General features: G+C 36.9%; 1 pseudogene; it reads left to right on the top strand.

The window, feature by feature from the left end:
* Positions 1 to 16,524: 16,524 nt before the first annotated feature.
* The window catches only part of LOC141665379 (uncharacterized), a 32,876-nt pseudogene continuing 26,697 nt past the window's right edge, over positions 16,525 to 22,703 (top strand).

Raw genomic sequence — 22,703 nt, 5'->3', positions numbered from 1 at the left:
TCAATCTTGCCTTGTATTTTTCAACCATGCCTTGGGCATTTTTCTTCACCTTATATACCCACTTCACACCAATAGCTTTTTTCCCTTTAGGAAGTGTTGCTAACTCCCATGTGTCATTCTTCTTGATTGACTCAATCTCCTCGTCCATTGCTTACTTCTACCTTTCATCTTGCACGGCTTCTTTGAAACTTGTTGGTTCAGTTTCCGCTAGAAGACAAAGTAGAGTTAAGTCGGAAATGGCGGGAACCTCATCTGTTTCATGATAAATTTCTTGAAGACTTCTATAATTCCTTGGTGGTGTCTCATCACTGTCACTTGAAGAAGATGAGGGAGTTATTTGTCCATCACTACTTGTTGCTTGTGGTGATGTGGGAGGAGTGATATGTTGCCCATAATTTTCTTCAATATCTTCTTCATCAATAAATGAGAAGAAATTATAATCTTCTTGTGCATTGCTCCAATCCCATGAGCTTTCTTCATCAAACACAACATCTCTACTAATAATAATTTTTCCATTGATGGGGTTGTAAAGTTTGTACCCCCTTGCTCTTGCATCATTGCCAACAAAGACATACTTCTCACTTTTGTAATCTAACTTTGTTCGTAGCTCATCATCGACATGAACATAAGCTATGCTTCCAAAAACCCGTAAGTGAGTAATATAAGGTCTTTTTCCTTTCCATGCTTGTTGTGGAGTCATGTATTTGACACTTCTTATTGGACATCGATTTGACAAGTAAACGGCACAATCTACCACTTTGGCCCAAAATTCCTTAGGCATATTTTTGCTCTTTAGCATGCTTCGAGCCATGTTAAGAATGCTTCTATTTTTTCTTTCAGCGACTCTATTTTATTGAGGTGATCTTGGCACCGTTGCGGGTCTTCTTATTCCAGGATCTTCACAGAATTTTTAGAACTCATTTGAATTGAATTCGCCTCCTCGATCCGAACGAATTGCTTGTATATGATATTTGCTCTCCTTTTCAACTTGGGCTTTGCATTTTTTAAAGCATTCAAAAACTTGAGACTTCTCTTTGAGAAAGTACGCCCATGTCTTGCAGCTAAAATCATCAATAAATAATAAGAAATAACGATTTTTGCTAAAAGATGGAGGACTAAAAGGCCCGCATACATCCGAGTGAATAAGTTCAAGCGGCTCATTTGCTATTGCCATAGATTCCTTAGGAAAAATCCTTCTTGATTGCTTTCCGAATAGACATCCTTCACAAATTTTATTTGGATGATTGATGTGAGGCAAACGATTCACCATGTGCTTCTTAGATAGTGAATTTAATCCTTCAAAATTTGAGTGCCCAAGCCTAAGATGCCAAAGCCAAGAAAAATCTCCAACAAAAGCCTTTAAACATTTTGGACCATAATTTTCAATTTTGAGAATAAACATACGATTCTTGGTCATATGCACCTTAGCAAATAAATAATCACAAGAGTCTCTCAAGTTAAGAAATCCATCTTTCATGGTGATGGTATAGCCTTTCTCTATTAGTTGGCCCAAACTTAAGATATTATTTTTCATACTAGGCACATAATAAACACTTGAAATAAAATCATGATCTCCATTTTTCAAGTGAATTAAGATGTTACCACTATGCCATAAACGGCCTTCTACCACATAATTACGTGATATTATCGTAGATAATGTTGCAGTATCTATATAATAATGTACCATACTACAACATGTTTTAATTATGTTAACATAGATCTCGTAAAGTGTTGCCAATACATATATTAATAAAAATATTCAATTTTTTTATTAAAAAATAAATAAATAAATGTTGATGTGGCAGAGCTAGGTCCCCACACTGCTGACGCGGCAGGTGGTCCCTGCTGACGTGCCAGGTGGGTCCCTCCCTGCTGACGTGGCATGTGGACCCTTACTGACGTGGCAGGTGGGTCCCCCATGTGGGCCCCACTCTGCTAACGTGGAAGGGGGCCCTGCTGGCGTGGCAGGTGGGCCCCCATGTGGGCCCCACTTTGCTGACATGGTAGTGGTCCCCTGCTGACGTGGCAATGGTGAAGTATTAAATCAAAAAATTTCTGAAATTTTGCACTGCCCAGGATTTGAACCCAAGACCTCCCACTTCACAAACTGTAGTGCAAACCACTACACTAAGGAATACAATGTGTTTTATTTCACATTATTTAAATATAACCTTAGAAAAATAATTCATTTCTACTTAAAGTAAAGGCTCTTTTAACTTCTTTATTTTTTTTAAATTAAATTTCAACGATCCGTCCATACGGATATTAAAAATAATCGATTTTAGGTGTGTACCATCATTATTATAAATTTTTTTATATTTATTTTGCAAGATTTTATATCAGTCAAAGTAGTCAAAATAAACCAAGCCTTGTTTGCGCTACTGTCCCGAGTGAAGTATCGATACTTTTAAAATAAAATTTCGACGATCCATCCGTACGGATGTTAAAAATAATCGATTTTAGGCGTGTACCATCATTATTAGGTTTTTTATATTTATTTTGCGAGATTTTATATCAGTCAAAGCAGTGATAATAGACCAAGGCCTATTTGCGCTACTGTCCTGAATGAAGTATCGATACTTTTGAAATAAAATTTCGACGATCCATCCATACGGATGTTAAAAACAATCGATTTTAGGCGTGTACCATCATTATTAGGTTTTTTATATTTATTTTGTAAGATTTTATGTTAGATATATTTGATAATGTCATGGATAATATGTTTTATATTTAGCTTTCAGATCTTACGTGAACAGGATAAATCAGTACTTAACTGTTGATCAGTACTTATACTGGAAGTCAGGACTTAAGGATATCAGTACTTATATTATCAGGAGATAATCATCAGAAGATAGATATCAGAACTTAAGTGCTGAAGGACAATCAGATAAGGACAGTAGCTGATTAAAGGAAAGAAGATCGAGATAAACATAAGAAGAGATATGCATGAAGAAGGAATTCCGTGAAGAATGCAATACATGGAAGAAAAGATATCTGATTGATATATTTTAGGAAGCAGAATTATATTCCATATCAATTAGCGATTATCTTGTAACTGTGTAGTATATAAACACAGACATAGGGTTTACACTATAAGTGTTATCATTATTAGAAAAGATTATTCATTGTAACCCTAGCAGCTCTCGTGATATTTGTTCATCACTGAGAGGTAACAGTTCCATACTGTAACAGAGTTTATTGTTTCAATAAAGTTTGTTTTCTGTTACTTAAGTTCTTAAAGTTCGATTTGAGTGTACTATACACTGTATTCACCCCCTCTACAGTGTGTGTGTGACCTAACAATTGGTATCAGAGCCTATCTGTTAACTTACATACAGTTAAAGATCCAAACACAATCATGTCGGACACAGAAACTCCAACTAAGCCTACCACAACTGAGGAACCACCAAAGACACAAATTCAGAGTCGGTATGAGACCATCAGAGTCCCCATACTAAGACCATCTGAATATCCCATATGGAAGGTAAGGATGACCATGTTCCTGGAAGCAACAGATCCAGAATACCTGGATAGAATCAAGGAAGGTCCTCACAAACCAACCAAACTCGCTGTTGCAGTTGCAGGTGAAGCAGCAATGACCGTACCAAAGGAGAAGAGTGATTATACTGCTGAGGACATAGCATCAATTGGTAAGGATGCTAAGGTACGACACTTACTGCATAGTGCCATTGATAATGTAATGTCAAATAGGGTAATCAACTGCAAGACTGCTAAGGAGAAATGGGATGCTCTGGAAACAAGATGTCAGGGAACTGACACAATTAAGAAGAACATGAAGACAATACTCACTCAAGAGTATGAACAATTTGACTCAAAGACTAATGAGTCATTGAATGATTTATATGATAGATTTGTCAAACTTTTGAATGATTTGTCATTGGTTGATAAAGAGTATGATCTTGAAGATTCAAACCTTAAGTTCCTGTTAGCTCTTCCTGAATGCTGGGATTTGAAGGCAACGACAATAAGAGACAACTACAATCTTGATGAAACAACTCTTGATGAAATCTATGGAATGCTCAAGACTCATGAGCTGGAGATGGAACAAAGAAGCAAGAGGAAAGGAGGAAAGTCAAGGACAGTTGCTCTCAAGGCTGAAGAAGAATTCCCCAAAGCAGCTTCCTCAAAGAAAGACAAGGGTAAAGCTCTTTTCATAAAGTCTGATACTGAGTCATTAAGTTCTGAGAGTGATGATGACTCAGATTCTGAAAGCTTTCCTGAGACTGATGCTGATGAGGAGATGATGAAGCTGTGTGCTCTTATGGTGAAAGGAATCACCAAGATTGCATACAGGAAGTTCAGGAAGGGAAAGAATTTTTCCAGAAAAAGCATAAGTTCTGATAAGAAGAATTTCAGAAGATCTGAAGGCAGAGGAGGAAAGTCTGACAGAGGAGATTACACCAATGTTAAATGCTATAACTGTGGTGAGAAAGGCCACATATCTCCTGACTGCAAGAAGGTAAAGGGTGACAGAGGCAAGGCTCTTGTCACAAAGCAAAAAAGCTGGACAGACACTTCAGACTCTGAAAGTGAGGAGAATTATGCATTGATGGCAAATGCTGATAAAGAAAGTGCTGAGAGCAGTTCTGAAGCTGCTGAAACAAAGGTACCTCAGACTACTTATGCTTTTCATACTGATGATATTAATGAGTTGAGAAGATATCTTAAAACCATGTTTGTTAGTTATAGAGATCAAACTTTAACATGTGAAAGATTAACTTCTGAAAATCTTGCTTTTAAGAAAAGAAATGATTTCTTAGAAAAAGATTAGTTATATTCCATCAAACTCAGAAGGATAGAGATGATGCTTTTTATGTTAGGGATGAAGTGCTAAAAATGAATGAATCTCTAAAAACTGAGTTAGAAAAGGAAAGGGAGATAATCAGGACTTGGACTAACTCTGGCAGAACAACTCAAAATTTGCTAAGTAGTGAAAATTGGAAAGAGGGCTTAGGTTATGGAGAGAATAAGAATGATAAAGGAACTGAAGAAATTAAGCCTATTGTTAAGCAAAAGCCAAAGTTAAAACCTGTTAAGTTTGTAACTGTAAAGTCTGATAATGAGAAATCAGAAGTTAAAGAGGAATTAACTTCTGACAAACTAAAACAGGAAAAGACAGCTGAAGTAAACATAGGCTTAATGACAAAGAAGCAGCTTAAGCATAAGCTGAAAGATGTCAAGAATGCAAATAGGGTAAAATCACCTAGGAAAAATAGGAATGGAAAGGAAGGTGTGAATAAAAGTAATGATTATAAACCTGTTCCTGATGCTCCTAGGAAAACATGTCATAACTGTGAAAGTTCTAACCATCTGGCTTCTTTTTGCAGGAAAAATAAGAATATTAACTCCTTACCTTCAAAATCAGGAGTTAAGAGTCAGTCTGTTAGATACAAACCACAAAATCCTTGTTTTCATTGTGGTAGTTTATGGCATTCCATTTATACTTGTAAGGAATATCATAGTTTGTACTATGATTATTATCAAATAAAACCTTCTTTGAAGAAAGTTTCCATTGTTCCTTCTAGTGTAAATTCTGATTCAAAGTCTGATAATGTAAATTCTGATAAGAAAAATGTTAACATAAACTCTGATGCTAAATCCGCTGTAAATGTTAACAAACTTAATAAGGCCAAAGGATCCAAGCAAGTCTGGGTCCTTAAAACTAATAATTAGTGGTCTTTGTGATTGCAGGGCAACAGGAAAAATATTCTAGTTCTGGACAGTGGATGTTCAGGACATATGACTGGAAATAAGGCCCTGCTATCAGACTTTGTGGAGAAAGCTGGCCCAAGTGTTTCTTATGGAGATGGCAACATTGGAAAAACATTGGGATATGGCAATATCAATCTTGGAAATGTCATAATTAAACAAGTAGCTCTGGTCTCAGGACTTAAACACAACCTACTGAGTATAAGTCAAATCTGTGACAGAGGTTATCATGTTGATTTCTTTGAAGAACACTGTGAAGTTGTGAGTAAATCTAAAGGCAAAGTTGTTCTGAAAGGATACAGACGTGGTAACATTTATGAAGCTAAGCTTTCAACAAGTACTGATGGCTCTGCAATCTGTCTGTTAAGTAGAGCATCAATTGAAGAAAGCTGGAATTGGCATAAGAAACTCTCTCATTTAAATTTCAATAATATAAATGAACTGGTCAAGAAAGATCTTGTGAGAGGATTGCCAAACACAGTATTTGCTCCTGATGGTCTTTGTGATTCATGTCAGAAAGCCAAACAAAGAAAATCTTCATTCAAGTGCAAGACTGATTCATCAATTCTTGAGCCTTATCATCTTATACATGTTGATCTATTTGGTCCAGTAAATGTCATGTCTATTGCAAAGAAGAAGTATGCGTTGGTCATAGTGGATGAGTTCACCAGATACACATGGGTGTATTTCTTGCACACAAAAAGTGAAACTGCATCTATCTTGATTGATCATGTCAAACAGCTGGATAAAATGGTCAAAGATTCTGTGAAAATTTTAAGGAGTGATAATGGCACTGAGTTCAAGAATTTGATAATGGAAGAGTTTTGCAAAAGCCATGGAATAAAGCAGGAATTTTCTGCTCCTGGAACTCCACAGCAAAATGGAGTTGTTGAAATTTTGAGTAAAACAAGCAGTCTACACAGCTTCAGCCCAGAAATAGGTTGGAAGCATGGAAAAACACCATATGAGATGGTGAAGAAAAAGAAGCCAAATCTGAAATATTTTCATGTATTTGGATGCAAGTGTTTTGTTCTCAAGACTCATCCTGAACAGCTATCAAAGTTTGATCTAAAAGCTGATGAAGGAATCTTTGTTGGATATCCACTTTCCACAAAAGCCTTCAGAGTCTATAATTTGAGAACAAAAGTGGTCATGGAATCTATCAATGTCTCTTTTGATGATAAGAAGATCACTGGTCTTAAAGATTTCGTTGACCATGATCAGCTGAGATTTGAAAATGAAGACTCATATTCTGATACTAAAAATCCTGACAGTCTAAGTCTTGATACTGTAAACTCTGATGGATTAAACTCTGATGTTATTGAAACTGTGGTGACTACGTTAAAGGAAGATGCCCCTATGCAGGGGGAGCATACTCAAGATCCTACCACATCTCAAGAAACATCCGAACATGCATCTGGCTCTTCAAGTTCTGATTCGTCAAGTTCTGATAAGCCAAGTTCTGATAGTACTGAAAATCTAAATACTGAAGAATCCAACTCAGAGAGCATAGTTTCAGGGGGAGCATCAGAAAATGAAAATGAAGATAGCATGGATCATGGGGGAGCATCCAGTTCTAGAGAAAACCTTCCATCTGCAAGGAAGTGGACAAAATCACATACACCTGATTTGATAATTGGAAATCCTGATGCAGGTGTCAGAACTAGAACAGGTACTTCAAATGAGTTTCTTTACAATTCTTTTCTCTCTCAGACTGAGCCAAAGAAAGTGGAAGAAGCTCTTCAAGATGCTGATTGGGTGCAAGCAATGCAGGAAGAGTTGAATGAATTTGAAAGAAACAAAGTCTGGACCCTAGTACCAAGACCAAAGAATAGATATGTTGTTGGTACAAAGTGGGTATTCAGAAACAAAACTGACAGTGATAGCATAATTACAAGGAATAAGGCAAGGCTGGTTGCAAAAGGATATTCTCAACAGGAGGGAATTGATTATGATGAAACATTTGCACCAGTTGCTAGGTTAGAAGCCATAAGGATATTTTTGGCTTATGTTGCTCACAAAAAGTTTACTGTCTTTCAAATGGATGTGAAAAGTGCTTTTCTCAATGGAGAATTGGAGGAAGAGGTATATGTTGAACAACCTCCAGGTTTTGTAGATACCAAACATCCAGACTATGTCTACAGACTTGACAAAGCACTTTATGGACTTAAGCAAGCTCCTAGAGCATGGTATGAGACTTTAGCTCAGTTTCTTCTGGAAAGTGGATTCAACAGAGGGACAATAGACAAAACACTATTCTATCTCAACCATGGAAAGGACTTACTTCTGGTCCAGATTTATGTTGATGATATCATTTTTGGATCTACAAATGACAAACTTTGCAAGAAGTTTGCCAAACTAATGCAGTCAAGATATCAGATGAGTATGATGGGGGAACTTAGCTATTTTCTGGGCCTTCAAGTCAAGCAGAATGAGGAAGGCACTTTTATTTGTCAAACCAAGTACACCAGAAACTTGCTAAAGAAATTTGGAATGCAAGATTGTTCAAGTGCATCCACTCCAATGGCCACTGCAACAAAACTGGATAAGGATACCGGTAAATCAGTAGATATTACTGACTACAGAGGTATGATTGGCTCTCTACTCTATCTAACTACTAGTAGACCTGATATCATGTATGCTACCTGTCTTTGTGCAAGATTTCAAGCAGATCCAAGAGAACCTCACTTAACAGCTGTAAAAAGAATCTTTAAGTATCTTAAAGGGACAGCTGCTCTGGGATTATGGTATCCTAGAGAATCAGATTTTAAACTAATAGGTTACTCAGATGCAGATTTTGCAGGTTGCAAAATTGACAGGAAAAGTACAAGTGGAAGCTGCCAATTTCTTGGAGGCAGATTGGTTTCTTGGTACAGCAAGAAACAAAAGTCAATTTCCACATCAACTGCAGAAGCAGAGTATATTGCTGCAGGAAGCTGTTGTGCACAGATTCTTTGGATGAAGAATCAGTTACTGGATTATGGGTTAACATATTTCAAAATCCCTATTTACTGTGATAATCAAAGTGCTATTGCTATGACAGGTAATCCAGTTCAACACTCAATGACAAAGCACATCAGCATCAGGTACCACTTCATCAGGGAACATGTGGATGAAGGTACAGTGGAATTGCATTTTGTTCCCACAGATCAACAGTTGGCAGATATCTTCACAAAACCATTATGTGAAGCTACTTTTACAAGATTGGTAAATGAACTTGGAATGGTTTCTGGTTCTTTCTCTAAATCTGCTTAGACTTGTTCTGTGTTATCAGACTTTATGCTCAATATTTACAGAATTAATCACATTGTGTATTCTGTGCTTAATTGATAAATGTCTTTAAGTACTGACTGTTGTCTGATATATGTTTCTAAACTCTGATAAGTGATATGTCTGTTCTAGTACCTATTCAATCCTATGAGGATAACTGTGCTAGATACTGACCTAGTAGTCTTCAATAAACAAATGATTCCATGGAAGAAGTAATTATTTCAGTGGAAATCTTATGACACTAGCAAATTCTGATAACTGAGCTTAGTTAAGTTCACTTTGTATATCTTATTACTAAGTCACAAATTAGAATAATGTTACTCATCTGTTAAGTTCTGATACTAGTAAAACTGCTGAATGTACTAAGTGCTGATAGACCTCTCTTATCAAAAGAAAAAGCAAAAAGATCAAAGATTAAAATCAGGTACTCCTTTGAGATCTAGAGTAAAAATGTGGAAGGGACGACCCAAGTGCATTGCTGGTATTAAGTAAATATGCATCAGAAAAGCAAAATATTTTCTTGGTGACTTTTCACACTCTATGATTACTGGAGAAATACTCTGAAAATAGCATAAATTCTGATAAACAGTCGTGACTCACTTACACTGCGAAGCCACTGTAAAATAGAATTTCAAAAGATGCATAAAATTAGCACAAAACAGTTGAGGTGGACTCAAGCATAAACTCATTCTTCAGTAGGTTTCAGGACAATGACAGATCTTTAACAAAATTTTAGTTATGCCTTATTTCTAAGATGTACTGAAGTGAATCAGACTTTACTCTTTGTCTGTTTTTAGCTTAATGCACACACTAATCACTCCATCTGAATGATGAAAATTTCTGTGGTGGTCTATGTTATTTTAGATAAACAGTCATTGTGTCATTATTGCAAAAATTCTGAGGACAAGTTCTCAGTTACACATTTTGATGATTAAGTTCTGACGTCTATAACTCAGAACTTGTATGAGTATTTACTAAGATGGGCATTCCTTTTTCGAGTGAAGAAATTATGTTCTGATGACTGTTAAGTTCTGGTATAGGTCTAAGTTCTGATTTCTCAGTCTAATCCTTTACTTGACTTATCTGTGAATAAAATTTGGTAACAGTCTCAGTTCGAACTAGAATATGTTGAAGTGGAAGAGTAATAGTCACTATGATTAGGATTAATGGTATTTGTCCTTGAACAGTCCACTGTTTCTTGTGTCTTGTGCGGTCTAGACCATGATTCCTCTTTCCAATGACTGTTATTCTTTTTCAAAGTCTAGGGAGACGAGGTAGAATTAATTCTACTTGTCAGCATTAAATATCTTTGCGTCTCTTGGCATTCTCTTGCCTATATAAGCAACCACTTCACATCAGTCTTTCCATCACATTCTTCTCACACACTTATCCTCCTTCTTCTATCAAAAACACAATGGTTCGATACAACATGTTTTTGAACAACCAAACCTTCACAATGGAGCTAAGTTGTGCCGACTGGCAGCAGGAGTGGCATGTAACAGCCATTCCTGAGGAGATCTGGGATTCTGTCCCACAAGAGGTGCTAACTCACCTCCTATTCTTCTATATGGATTACCATCGCCATCTGGAGCGATTGGAGGAGGAAAGGCGGGAAGCTATCCGTCAGCAAGAGCGAATCATACGACTCGCCATCTTGTTCGTCGAAGATAGGAAGAGGAAGATGACTTAATCTCGTCTTCTTCCTGTTCTTCTTCATCATCAGCTTTGTCAGGCTTCTTAGCTAGGACTAAAGCTGTTGACGTTAGGATTAGAAGCTTAGGGAAAATCTTGTATTAATGTAATTTCCATTTCATAAATGTATTGACTTGATATATTAATGAAAATTGTTTTTACTTCAAGATTTTGTCTCTGAGTTATTTTATCTTCTGTTGATAAATCCTGATTGATATTCTGATGACCGTTTAAATTTTGTTTTTATTTAAGTTCTGATTCTCTGTCAGCACTTATTCATCGAAATTATCTCTGTCATTTTTAACATGATTTATTTTCAGAATATTAATGTTGCAGTGAAAAATAATTCAATCAGTGCTAACGGTTTAAATTTTGAATTAAAACTGTTTCTCTTGATTAATGGAACGGTTTTTCCTTGAAACAAGGCAACTGGGTAAGTAATCATTCCTGTTTTCTCGAGCCCAGTAACTATCCGTTATTACTGCATGTCTGACAGGTGTCCAACGGTAATATTTTTTTTGTATAAGTACAGCAGAGAGAAGATTTCGGTAATCTTTTTAATTTCTTCATTTTTTATCTCTCTTTTTACTTTTACTCTCCTTCACTTTACCTTTTCCGTTGTTTTCATACATACATTATATCAAACACCTATCAGGCATACTTAATTCTCAATTTTTTCATATGGCACCAAAGGATTTAATCATTGATGGAGCAAAGTTTATTCCAAACAACTATGCTGCAATTCTTGATCATGCTGAAGCTCCATCTGAATTGCACTTTGTGCAAGATCTTCTTGCACATAGTGAGGTTGGGTACGCCTTAACTCAGCCTGAATTATTTTCAAGTCAACAAGTTCTGAGGTTCTGGAGGACTGGCGTTTTTGATGATGGTGGTAACCGTGGAACTCCCAGTATTATCTTCCAAGTGGGTGATTCATCTTTTGTAGTCACTCCTGGTACAGTACGCAGGGCTTTACATCTTCCAGAGGATTGTACTTTCTCAGTTCCAGAGGACTCAGCCCTTCAGGAGTTAATGGCTGAATTGGGATATGAAAAGAGTCTGACGAAATCTTGGACAGTTGAAACGGGCTAATATCAGAAGAGAATGGAGTTTCTTCTTTGATTGCATCACCAAAGCCTTTGGGAACAAATGTTCAAATTTTGATGCTATCCCAATTCTGAGTCAGCACATAGGGTATGCTATTATCCATCAAACTCATTTTGATTTTGCAACTGGAATAATTGGTTTTATTGGGGATAGGATGACAGAGGATCGAGATGTTTTTTATTTTGCTAGATTCTGTCAACTTATTTATACTTACTGTACTGATGAACCTCATTTAGTCAGCACTCAAACCCCACCTTTTAAGGTTGCAAAAAGGTACTTTAATGATCTGGTAAATGCTGATACTAAGAAGAAAATGGTTAGACCATTACAGATTCCTAAGTCTGTAAAACAGGTCCTGGTAAATGCTGATCCTGATACCTATAGATCTGTTTACTCTAATGTCCAACCACCTCCAACCACCCAAAATCCATCAACCTCAGTACCTACCTCTCATTCTACTCAACCTACCCTCAGAACTTATCTCCAATCCTATCTCTCCACTTCACAGACTGCTCAACCTTCTTCTTCAGCACCTACTGTGAAGCCTACATCCTCTAAGCCAAAGAGAACAAAGACTGTTCCTCAAACACCTCAAAAGAGGAGGAGATTTACTTTGAGAGGTGAATCAGATTCTGAGGAACAGATTCCTTCTTCAGAACCTGTGGTGGTTGAAGCGGAGAAAGCAACTTCTCAGAAGGATTCTGAAATTGGGGGTTCTAGGCTTCTCAAGAGGCTTAGACGTATGATAGTTCCTGAAACTCCCAAGGAATCCAAATCATTAAGGAAGTACAAGAAACAGAGGGCACAAAGGCCAGTTTCAGATGATGAGGAGGAAGCAGCTAAGGAAGGGGATCAGGAATCTCTGATTTCACAAGGCAAGGAATTTGCTCCAGTCACTTCTTCTTCATCAACTCCATCTCAGGAAGCTGTATCTGACAAGGCTAACTCGCCATCTGTGTCTCTTGTTGATCTAGGCACAAGTGCTGAAATTGATATTCAGAACTTGGTTGTGCCTGCAATTCTTTTCTTAGAAGCTCCAACAGTAAATAATCCTTCCATAACACCTGTTACTGATGTTGTTCAAACTCCAGAGTTATCAACAACACTTTCTCTGCATCAAGATGCTGATGATCAGATTTTAGGTGAGCATCAGGATATGGCTGTTGATCAGAACTTAGTATCAGATCAGCAATTAGAGGATGCTGAAGCCTCCATTGCTACTCACACTGTTGTCTTATCAGAAGATACTGATTCTTTAAGTTCTGATGCTGCAAATGTTGGAGATACTGGTGAAGCTGCTACAACTGTAGATGTTGATGAAGCAGGTCCTTCAGGACATACTCCTCCACCGACTCTTCCTAAGTCTGAACTGGTAAAGGAGTTTGTTATCAGGGATGCACCAGTGCCTTGGAGTGAAACTCCTGCAGGTCAGGAGTGGACTAAGGAATGGAACTCAGTTTTATGTGTTCCAAATGCTTTACATCTTGCTGAGCACTTGACTAAAGCTGATGAAATGTTAAATTCTGATGATTTTAAAACCCAGCTTAGAGTCACTGCATTGAGTACTAAACATCTACAAGGTCTTCATTCCAATACTCATGCAGAGCTACACAAGATTCAGGAGAACTTTATCAAACAGGAACAAGTTTGGAAAATTGATAAGAAAAAGTTCTTCCAACCTACCATTGACAGGGTTGCTTATATTGAGAAAACTCAAGAGAAACAACAAGCTCAGATTGATCAAATTCTGACAAATCAAGCTTCTCAGCAATCGCAACTTACTGAAATCCAGACCTCAGTGGAACTACTTATCTCTCTTTTATTACCTGCTGATGCCAAAAAGGGGGAGAAGGTAATTAAGTCCAAATGCACAACCAACAAGACACTGCAAGGAAAGGATGATGGAAAAGATGACCAAGGAACCTCTGGAATGGGTAGTGGTCATAGTCAAGGTAGAAGGTTTACATCAAGACAAGCTAGTCACAGAACAAGTTTTGATACTGGGAAAAGAATAAGTTCTGCTGCTGGTAAAAGGATAAGTTCTGATGAACTTCTAGATCTTGATGAGGAAATGTCAAGACAGTTATTTCTTCAAGAAAATCCAGGGATGGACTTGGAAAGTTTAAAGGAAGAAGAAGCCAGACTTAAATCAGAGAAAGTCACATCTAAATCTGAAGCTTCTGGTAAAAAGTTACTTCCAAAACCTAAAGGCATTGTGATCAAAGAAAGGACACATACTGAAGCAACTTTGGCTAGATCACAACCACAGATAGATCCAAGATCCAAGGGTAAAGAAAAGGTTGGTGAACCTATCAAGCCTTATGTACCTCCTAAGGAAGAAGAAATTACTGATGGAAAAGATGATCTTGCTCTGACTACAAGAAAAGTTCTTAAAACAACCTCTGACATGGCTCAAGTTGTTCAGAGTCAAGAAATTGTAAGTTCTGATATTCAGAAGAAGCAAGTAACCTCTGACAGTGCTCAAGTTAACTTGATATCAGAAAATAGATCAAAGACACTCCTACCAGGATTCACTAAAGCAAAACAGACTCAATCTTTGAAGACTACTGCAAGTGGTTTTGAAGCAAGAGTAGTTACTGGAAAGGAAGCTAGAGATAAAACTGGATTGGGAAGTGCTGATGAAAGAAGAGTACACAACAATACTAATGATCCAACTTCCTTGAGTGAACCAGGTATTGGAGCAACTCCTGAGAGATTGAATCAACTGGAATCTGTACAGATGGTTTACCATACCTACTTGAAAGAATACATTATGTTGTATTTCATGACAGATGGTAGGGTTTATCATATAAGACAAAATGCCAGTTGAAGTATTTTGAAGAATTGGAGCATGTACTTTTCTTACTTCAAGTGGATGACAGAATAACAGAGACTGCTGTAAACTACTTAAAAGAACAGATTCAGAGACAGAAAAGGCTTTATTCTGTTAAGTCTGACAGCATATATGTTCCAAAGTACAGAGATCACAATGGTGATATTGTTGATATGAAGCCTAGTACTGCACAGATCAGAACGTATCTTGGTATTAAGGGACTTGAATTCAATCTTGAGTCAGACAAAGCTTATGTCATAAGACTAGATCAGGAGTTAAGAAAAACAAAGATTAATGATCTCAGAGCTGCAATCTTTCAAACTGGTGAAGATACTGCGGAGCTTAAAGGTGTTAAAAGGAGAATGATTGATGAACTAAGATATGCTGAGAAATGTTTGTTGAAGAACTATCTCAGAACAACTCCTGACATCAGAGAGATCAGAAAATGAAGAAGCCAAGTCGAAGATCTACAACTGCTTAAATTCTGATATTTATACAGATTGAAGTTGTTATCAGAAGTTGAAATTGGTAAAAACTTTAAGGACTGTAAGTTGTAGTTATCTAGTCTATTTCTCATACATTTGTACTTAATGTTTTTGACATCATCAAATATCTGTTAAACTTGTATATTTTGTTAATTTACAAGTTGGGGGAGATTGTTAGATATATTTGATAATGTCATGGCTAATATGTTTTATGTTTAGCTTTCAGATCTTACGTGAACAGGATAAATCAGTACTTAACTGTTGATCAGTACTTATACTGGAAGTCAGGACTTAAGGATATCAGTACTTATATTATCAGGAGATAATCATCAGAAGATAGATATCAGAACTTAAGTGCTGAAGGACAATCAGATAAGGACAGTAGCTGATTAAAGGAAAGAAGATCGAGATAAACATAAGAAGAGATATGCATGAAGAAGGAATTCCGTGAAGAATGGAATACTTGGAAGAAAAGATATCTGATTGATATATTTTAGGAAGCAGAATTATATTCCATATCAATTAGCGATTATCTTGTAACTGTGTAGTATATAAACACAGACATAGGGTTTACACTATAAGTGTTATCATTATTAGAAAAGATTATTCATTGTAACCCTAGCAGCTCTCGTGATATTTGTTCATCACTGAGAGGTAACAGTTCCATACTGTAACAGAGTTTATTGTTTCAATAAAGTTTGTTTTCTGTTACTTCAGTTCTTAAAGTTCGATTTCAGTGTACTATACACTGTATTCACCCCCTCTACAGTGTGTGTGTGACCTAACATTTTATATCAGTCAAAGTAGTGATAATAGACCAAGGCCTATTTGCGCTACTGTCCCGAATTTAGTATCGATACTTTTAAAATAAAATTTTGACGATCCATCCGTACGGATGTAAGAAACTATCGATTTTAGGGGTGTACCATCATTATTATGATTTTATATATTTATTTTACGGGGTTGTATAGCAGTCAAAGCACTCGGAATAGGCTAAGCCCTATATACGCTACTGTCCCGAATGAAGTATCGATTCTTTTAAAATAAAATCTCGACGATCCAACTGTACTGATGTTTAAAACTATCCATTTTAGGGGTATCCCATCATTTTTAGAATTATATATATTTATTTTGTGAGGTTGTATAATAGTCAAAACACTCGAAATAGAGTACCACCTCCACTATTATTCCGAATGAAATGTCGATTTTTTTTTAAAATTAATAATTATATAAATAAATGAAAAACAATGAAAGGACACTAAACATTAATAAAATCACATACGAAATCTAAAAATATTTACATATAATTAAGAATTTTTAAAAATATTAAAAAAAATTAATAAAAAAGTTTTTTATTAACAAAATCAAAATTCAACAAAAAGAAACTGAATCCAACAGTTGTAAATGATGCCAGCTCATCGATCCAAAGAAACACTAACTTCTGTATATACACATCTCGAATCCCTCTCGGATCCCTAGATTTGTGTGTTAGATTTGTGTGTTGGCTCCCAAAGCAGGAAAGAAGATGTCGGCCAAGAAGAAGTCAGTCCTCCGGCGGAGAAGAAGCTCAAGGCCGGAAAGAAGCTCGGAATGATGGCTTGAAAGATTGTAAATCAGTTTACACTGATTTAGAAGTCAGTCCTCCGGCGGTGTGTATTTTGTGTAGTTTTTATCTGTTTTACGTTTTAGCTCTTCAAAGTTGTTTAGAAAGGGTTTTTGATTGGTTTTTTTTAACTTGATGGATTTTTAATTTTAGGGGTTTTAATTAGGGTTATTCTTCACTTGTTGCGTGCAATTCCAAATTTTTTGATTTTAATTTCAGACTTTTTCAGCATTTGTACCCTATTTTAATTACGATTATTTCTGTTAACAATTTCTTACTGTTATACGTACATTATATAGGTGAAGAGAATTCAGAGGCTTCAGAAACTATACTCGAGTATAGAGAATCAGTTGATGAGTTATGTGTTGCTACCAGAGGTTATGTGGATGACATACTTAGAGATCTTGTGGTGGCAAGCATTTGTAAGACATCATTGGTATGTTTTCTCCTTGTGAGGCTATTCATTTAAGGCCCAAGCTCAGATGTATTGATATGGTAATGTCCTGGTATAGGTTCCTGTACTAGTTAGATGATAATTATATGAACAATAATTTCTTTTTGCATCTATCTGGTTATGTTGCGATACTACATGAACTGATGACTGGCCTGTGTAAGTAGTATCAAATTTTTTTTATGTTAGGTATTGTACTAACAATCACTCTCATTTAGGTAGAAAATGGGGATTCCCAAGGTTTTCTGGGGACTGTGCTAGTGGCCATAGAAGATCTCATCCACGAACAAGTTCAGAACAGAAAGTTGACATTACAGATTCCTTTTCTCAGATGATACTTTAGCTCCATGATGTATACGAACCTAAAAAGGTCAGTGTTCCATTAGTTATACCTCGATACTCCGAAATGGTCATCTACTCCAGCAACTATGTCACAATGTGTCAATCTTGTCCTCTTTCTATACAGATAAATTTGAAGATAAAACTTGTCTCTGGAGCCCCATATGGAGCAGTAGTTGAGGAAGCTAAGAGGACTAGAGCTAGTTGGGTTGTTCTGGATAAGTAATCTCACTTTTTGTTCTTTCCATTAGTAATGATGATATCTATTCTAACTTGTAATGTGAATATGCATACAACTATTACTATGAAAGCTGAGCATTATTAATTTGCTTTTGCAACGTTTGATTGACCTTTCATGGTAAAGTTTCTTGAGCTTATGTAAGCGTAACCTTTGTTTTTCAGGCATCTCAGAAAGGAGGAGAAACTTTGCATGGGAGAACTACGGTGCAACATCGTCTCAGTAAAGAGATCACGTCCTAAAGTTCTCCGTCTGAATCTGGTTAAAACAGAGGGAGGCCAGTTGCTCTCCGTGCTAGATCAGTGCTCAGATAAACACTTCAAAAAGAATAGTTTTTTAGATTCTGTTCAAGGCCAAGTTGTTACGCCAACTGGTAGTTCAGAGCTTTACACTGCTACCGATGCTGGAACATCATCACTTTCAAGCTCTGATCCAGGAACTTCACCATTTTCTATTACTATGACCAATGAAGAAGTGAAGGAGCAGTTCTCTAGAAAGGAAAATCATAATCTCGATGAATCGACTTCAGAGTCAAATGATGACGACCTTTCTACGTCTTTCTCAAGTTTATTATTTCCACCATGGATGAAGCACGTTGACAGTTCAAAATGTCAGTCCTCCCGCGATATGGAAGAAAGTTGTTAGTCCCTCAACAATGCAACAAGAATTACACAAGGGGGTTGAATGGAATTCTTGAAACTTTTTCACAAATAAAAATTGTTCTAACTTAAATATATATATATATATATATATATATATATCAGTGTGAATTGATTTGCAGAGTGCGGAATAATAACTTGAAATGAATCCAAACACAAGTAATCAAAAACACAAGTCTTTAAAAACTTTCTGGTGGATTTGAATGTATCCACCAGAGATATATAATATATCAAGAGAACTCTGTGTAAGCAATTAGCTCACAGCTGCTTACAAATTGTCAACAACTAAGATTGTAGAGAAATGCTAAGAATATAGCTTACAAATGTTTCTCTCTTGGTTGCTCAGTTAATTGTTCTATTTGCTACTTCTTGTTTATATATCACCAAGATTACAAAGCAATAAGACAAGATAATAAAACAAAACTATCAAGTTTAATACTATGCTACTTCATTACTCTATTCCAGCATCTTTGAATATCTTCATAATATCATGGAAATGGCAATGCTTCTTTGTTCTCTAAAACCCAGTTGAATAGGCTTCCACATTCCATTTGCATACACTCGACGCATGTGACTGTGTTGTCACTGTCAACAGATGTTTGAATTCTTTATCCGTCGGGTTTATGATCATCCGTCGAGTTCATGATCATCTGTCGGGTTGTCTTGTTGATCATCCGTCAAATGGCATTGTTATTTATCCGTCGGGTAGTAATCTGGCACTTGACTTCATTTCATTTATACAGAATTACAAGACATCATATATGTACAATTAATCAACCTATTCTGCATATCTAGTTAAAGTCAACATGACTTGAGTACTACTACAGAATCTAAACAATGTGTATGCAGAAATGTGCTACAGACTTATTGTTACATAAGCTACTCACTCGATGGATAATAAATCATCATCCGTCGGGACTATATTGAGTTATCCGTCGGGACTATAATCCTTATCCATTGAGTGCTATATTTTTCACTAAGTAAAATCTACCAAGGTGTTTTGTTAATGAAATCATCAAGTACACAACATATACACAACAATCTCCCCCAATTTATGTCTACAGGAATTGTAGCCATAAATTAAGAGAAAGTTGATGATAACAAAACACCCTAAAAATACAATTTTGAAAGTAAGTAGATAAAACTGTAAAGTGCATCATTTAACAAAATGTATAAAGTTTAGCTCACAGTCATTTTCAAGGTGCTCCTCTAGCCTGAGCAGATTTATCTAGTTCCTTGAAGGTCTGGATCTCTTTCCAAGCTTTCTGTTGTTTTCTTCTATCTGATTTTGGAGCTGTCTGTGGAATTCCAATTCATCAGATTCTGAGAGATTTAGCTTTTCTTGCATCTCCAAGAGAGTCTCATTGCTATAGATGCTCAATTGGTCTTCTAATCTAAAAATTCTTCTATCTCCTTTGTCATCCATGAACTCCATCAGCCAGTAGGGCCTTAGATGCACTCTTCACCCTGTGTAAGGAATAATTAGAGTCTTTGGGAGTGCATCTTTAGCTCTAATACTCCTCAGTTCTTTAATCTTATTTAGAACCAGTCTTCTTGCAGTTACATTGAACCCAAAGTTCTTCTTGAAAGATGAATAAATCTTTATTAGTACAGCTTGGCTTTCTTGAAGGTTCCTGTGAAGTGGCCATTAAATCTCATTTCCTCCCTTGTACTTGAAAACCAACATTTCAGGTAGATTTTTGTATGCATCGATCCCTCTCACTTCTTCTAGTTCATCTAGATAGAGATTTAGATCATAGAATTCCTTGATGTCACACAAGTACATGTAATCTCCCTTGTTGACTTTAGATTGAGCTTTGACTAGAGATTTGGATTTGAGAGGTGACAACTTCACTTTCTTGACTGCTCTTGACTTTGTTCTCTTTGGCTTGTTAAGGATTGGCAGATTGAAGTCAGGAATTGGTAGGCTCTCCCAGTCTATTGGTTCATCCTTAGGCACAATAGGTTCACCATGAATGTTCCTGTAAGGGTCCACCACCTTGATGTCTTCAAATACCACATAGGGTTTTGATGCTTGAGTTGTAGTTTGAGTGGATTCCTTGGGAAACTGATCCTCTAATTCCTTACCAACAAAGTTCAATTTCCTTTTGGTTCTTTTGGCCAATTCCTTGTATATCTGAGATTTCTTCTGTTGTGATTCAACTTGCTTCTTTGAATCTTGAGATTCAGTGATTTCAGATGGCTGAGCAGGAATCTGTTGTGTTGGTTTCACAGCTTGTAGCTTGGCCAAGATAGCAGTTTGCTCTTTCTTTTGCTTAGCCTTTTTGGCATTTAGAATAGCTTGCTTCTTTTCCTGCTTCAATCTTGCCTTTTCTTCTCTCTTTGCTTGAGAAAATTGAGGATGTCCAGCAACCACACAAATTTCTTTCCCATTCCTGAAAACTTTAGCAATTCTCATTTTTAAGGCTGAATCAGCTGGATCCTTGTAGAAGGCAATTGATCTTGACAGAAGCTTCTTCTCATCAGGCTTAGGTGTCTCATATATTGTATCCAAAGGGTTCTTTAATGATGATTTTGGATAGTTCTCCCTTGGCTTCAGAATAATTTCAGCCTTTGGAGATTTGATGTAGGATGGTTGTCCTCTTTCTAGATATTCATGCTCATTTTATTCATAGAGATCTGCTTGACTTGAGGGTGATGAATGACTGACTTTACTGGCTCCTTTACTCGCCTAAACTTCTTTTGTATGTCCTCATCAATTTTCTCCCAGTTGATTGGCTTCAACTGCTCCTTTTCAACTTCTCTTAAATTGGCTGCTGATGCATTGATCAGATCAATACTGTTTGTTACTGGTGGCTTGGTGAAAGCAATTGTAGGCACAATTACTTTACTGATTTGAATTTGAAGCTTCTCCCCCGCACTTGGTCCTTTCTCCCCCTTTTTGTTATCATCAAGTTGAGTAGAGGAGGAGGTTTGTGCAGCTGCCAGTTTCTGAAGCAAGTCTGTTTGTTGAGCTTGATGAAGATGAATGGTTGTTAGAGATGCTTTCATAGCTGACATTCTTGTATCTAAGGCATCTATCTTTGTGGAAAGATCAGAATTTTTCCTGAGTTGTCTCTTGATGTCAAGCATTGTAGCTTCTGGAAGTTTAGAGTCCATATTGTCAGAAAAAGCCTTTTTCATTTCATCAATATCACCCTTGATGGTGTTGACATCTCTAGCATGTTGGAAGCCTTGAATCTGTTGTAGTTGCAGAGAAGCAAGATGTGCTTGAAGGAGCTTCTTGGTGTTGGCATTTGTAGTAGTTTGAAGAGCAGAATTTGTCTAATTTATGAGTTGGATCAGGGTTATCTTGAAGTAGTGTTCATCACAATGTTTTGAAAATGCCCATGATGGCATGCCTGATCTTGAACTGGAACCTACTTCTCCCCCTATGTCCAATGGATCTTCTTCACTATCTCCACCTTCATCTCCAAAGAATTCTGCTGAACCACCAGTCTCATAATCAACATCATCAGCTGTAGAGGGCAAAGTTGTGATGGCATCCTTAGCTCTTAGCATTGACTGAGTGGTATGCACCAAATTGAGCATCCTTTCTGCATTGGCATTGCCCTGTTCAGCTAGAAGTTGATAAGCTGGAACAAGGTGAGTAAATGCCTCAGCATCAAGGGAGGTGGAATCTATAACAACTTGAGATTGCTGAGATAGTCCCTCCCTGTCTACATCCTGGACATTCATCAACTCACTAGTAATAACATCCATCCTTAAAGCTCCTGTACCTGCATTTCTCTCTTGTTCTCTCTTTTGTTGCATCAGGGTCTCACCCTGGCTTCCACCCTCACCTTCACCATATAAGGTGGGACTCCTTTCACTCTCTTTTGCCAATCCTGAAGAAACGGATTGCATATTTTCACTCTTTTTCTCTCCTTTTTCCTGGGAGCAACCCAGACTCTCACTCATAACACTCTTTTCCCTCAATCGTAAGAGTGACTGTATGACCACTAAGTCTTCTGCACTAGAGATAATAGATGAAATTGGAAGTTGTGCAGAGACACCCGACGGATGAGGAATATCCATCGGGTTAGCAGTTTGACTATTCGACGGATAAATGTTGTTAAGCTTATCCGTCGGGATACAATCACTACCTGACGGATGAGCAATATCCATCGAGAGAGTAGAAATGAATGAACTTGGAATTGAAACTATTGTAGACTCTGTGCTGATTGATGAGATTTTGGGCACAGATGTTTCAACAGTTCCTGAAAGAATTGGCAAGTGAGCCAACAAATCATCCAAAAGATGATGCTCACTTGCAATAGATTTTGGCTTCCCCAA

The sequence above is a fragment of the Apium graveolens genome, chromosome 6 (assembly GCF_009905375.1).
Source record: "Apium graveolens cultivar Ventura chromosome 6, ASM990537v1, whole genome shotgun sequence".
NCBI lineage: Eukaryota > Viridiplantae > Streptophyta > Magnoliopsida > Apiales > Apiaceae > Apium > Apium graveolens.
Note: the sequence above shows the minus strand (reverse complement) of the source record. Positions and strands in the feature narration are given on the sequence as shown.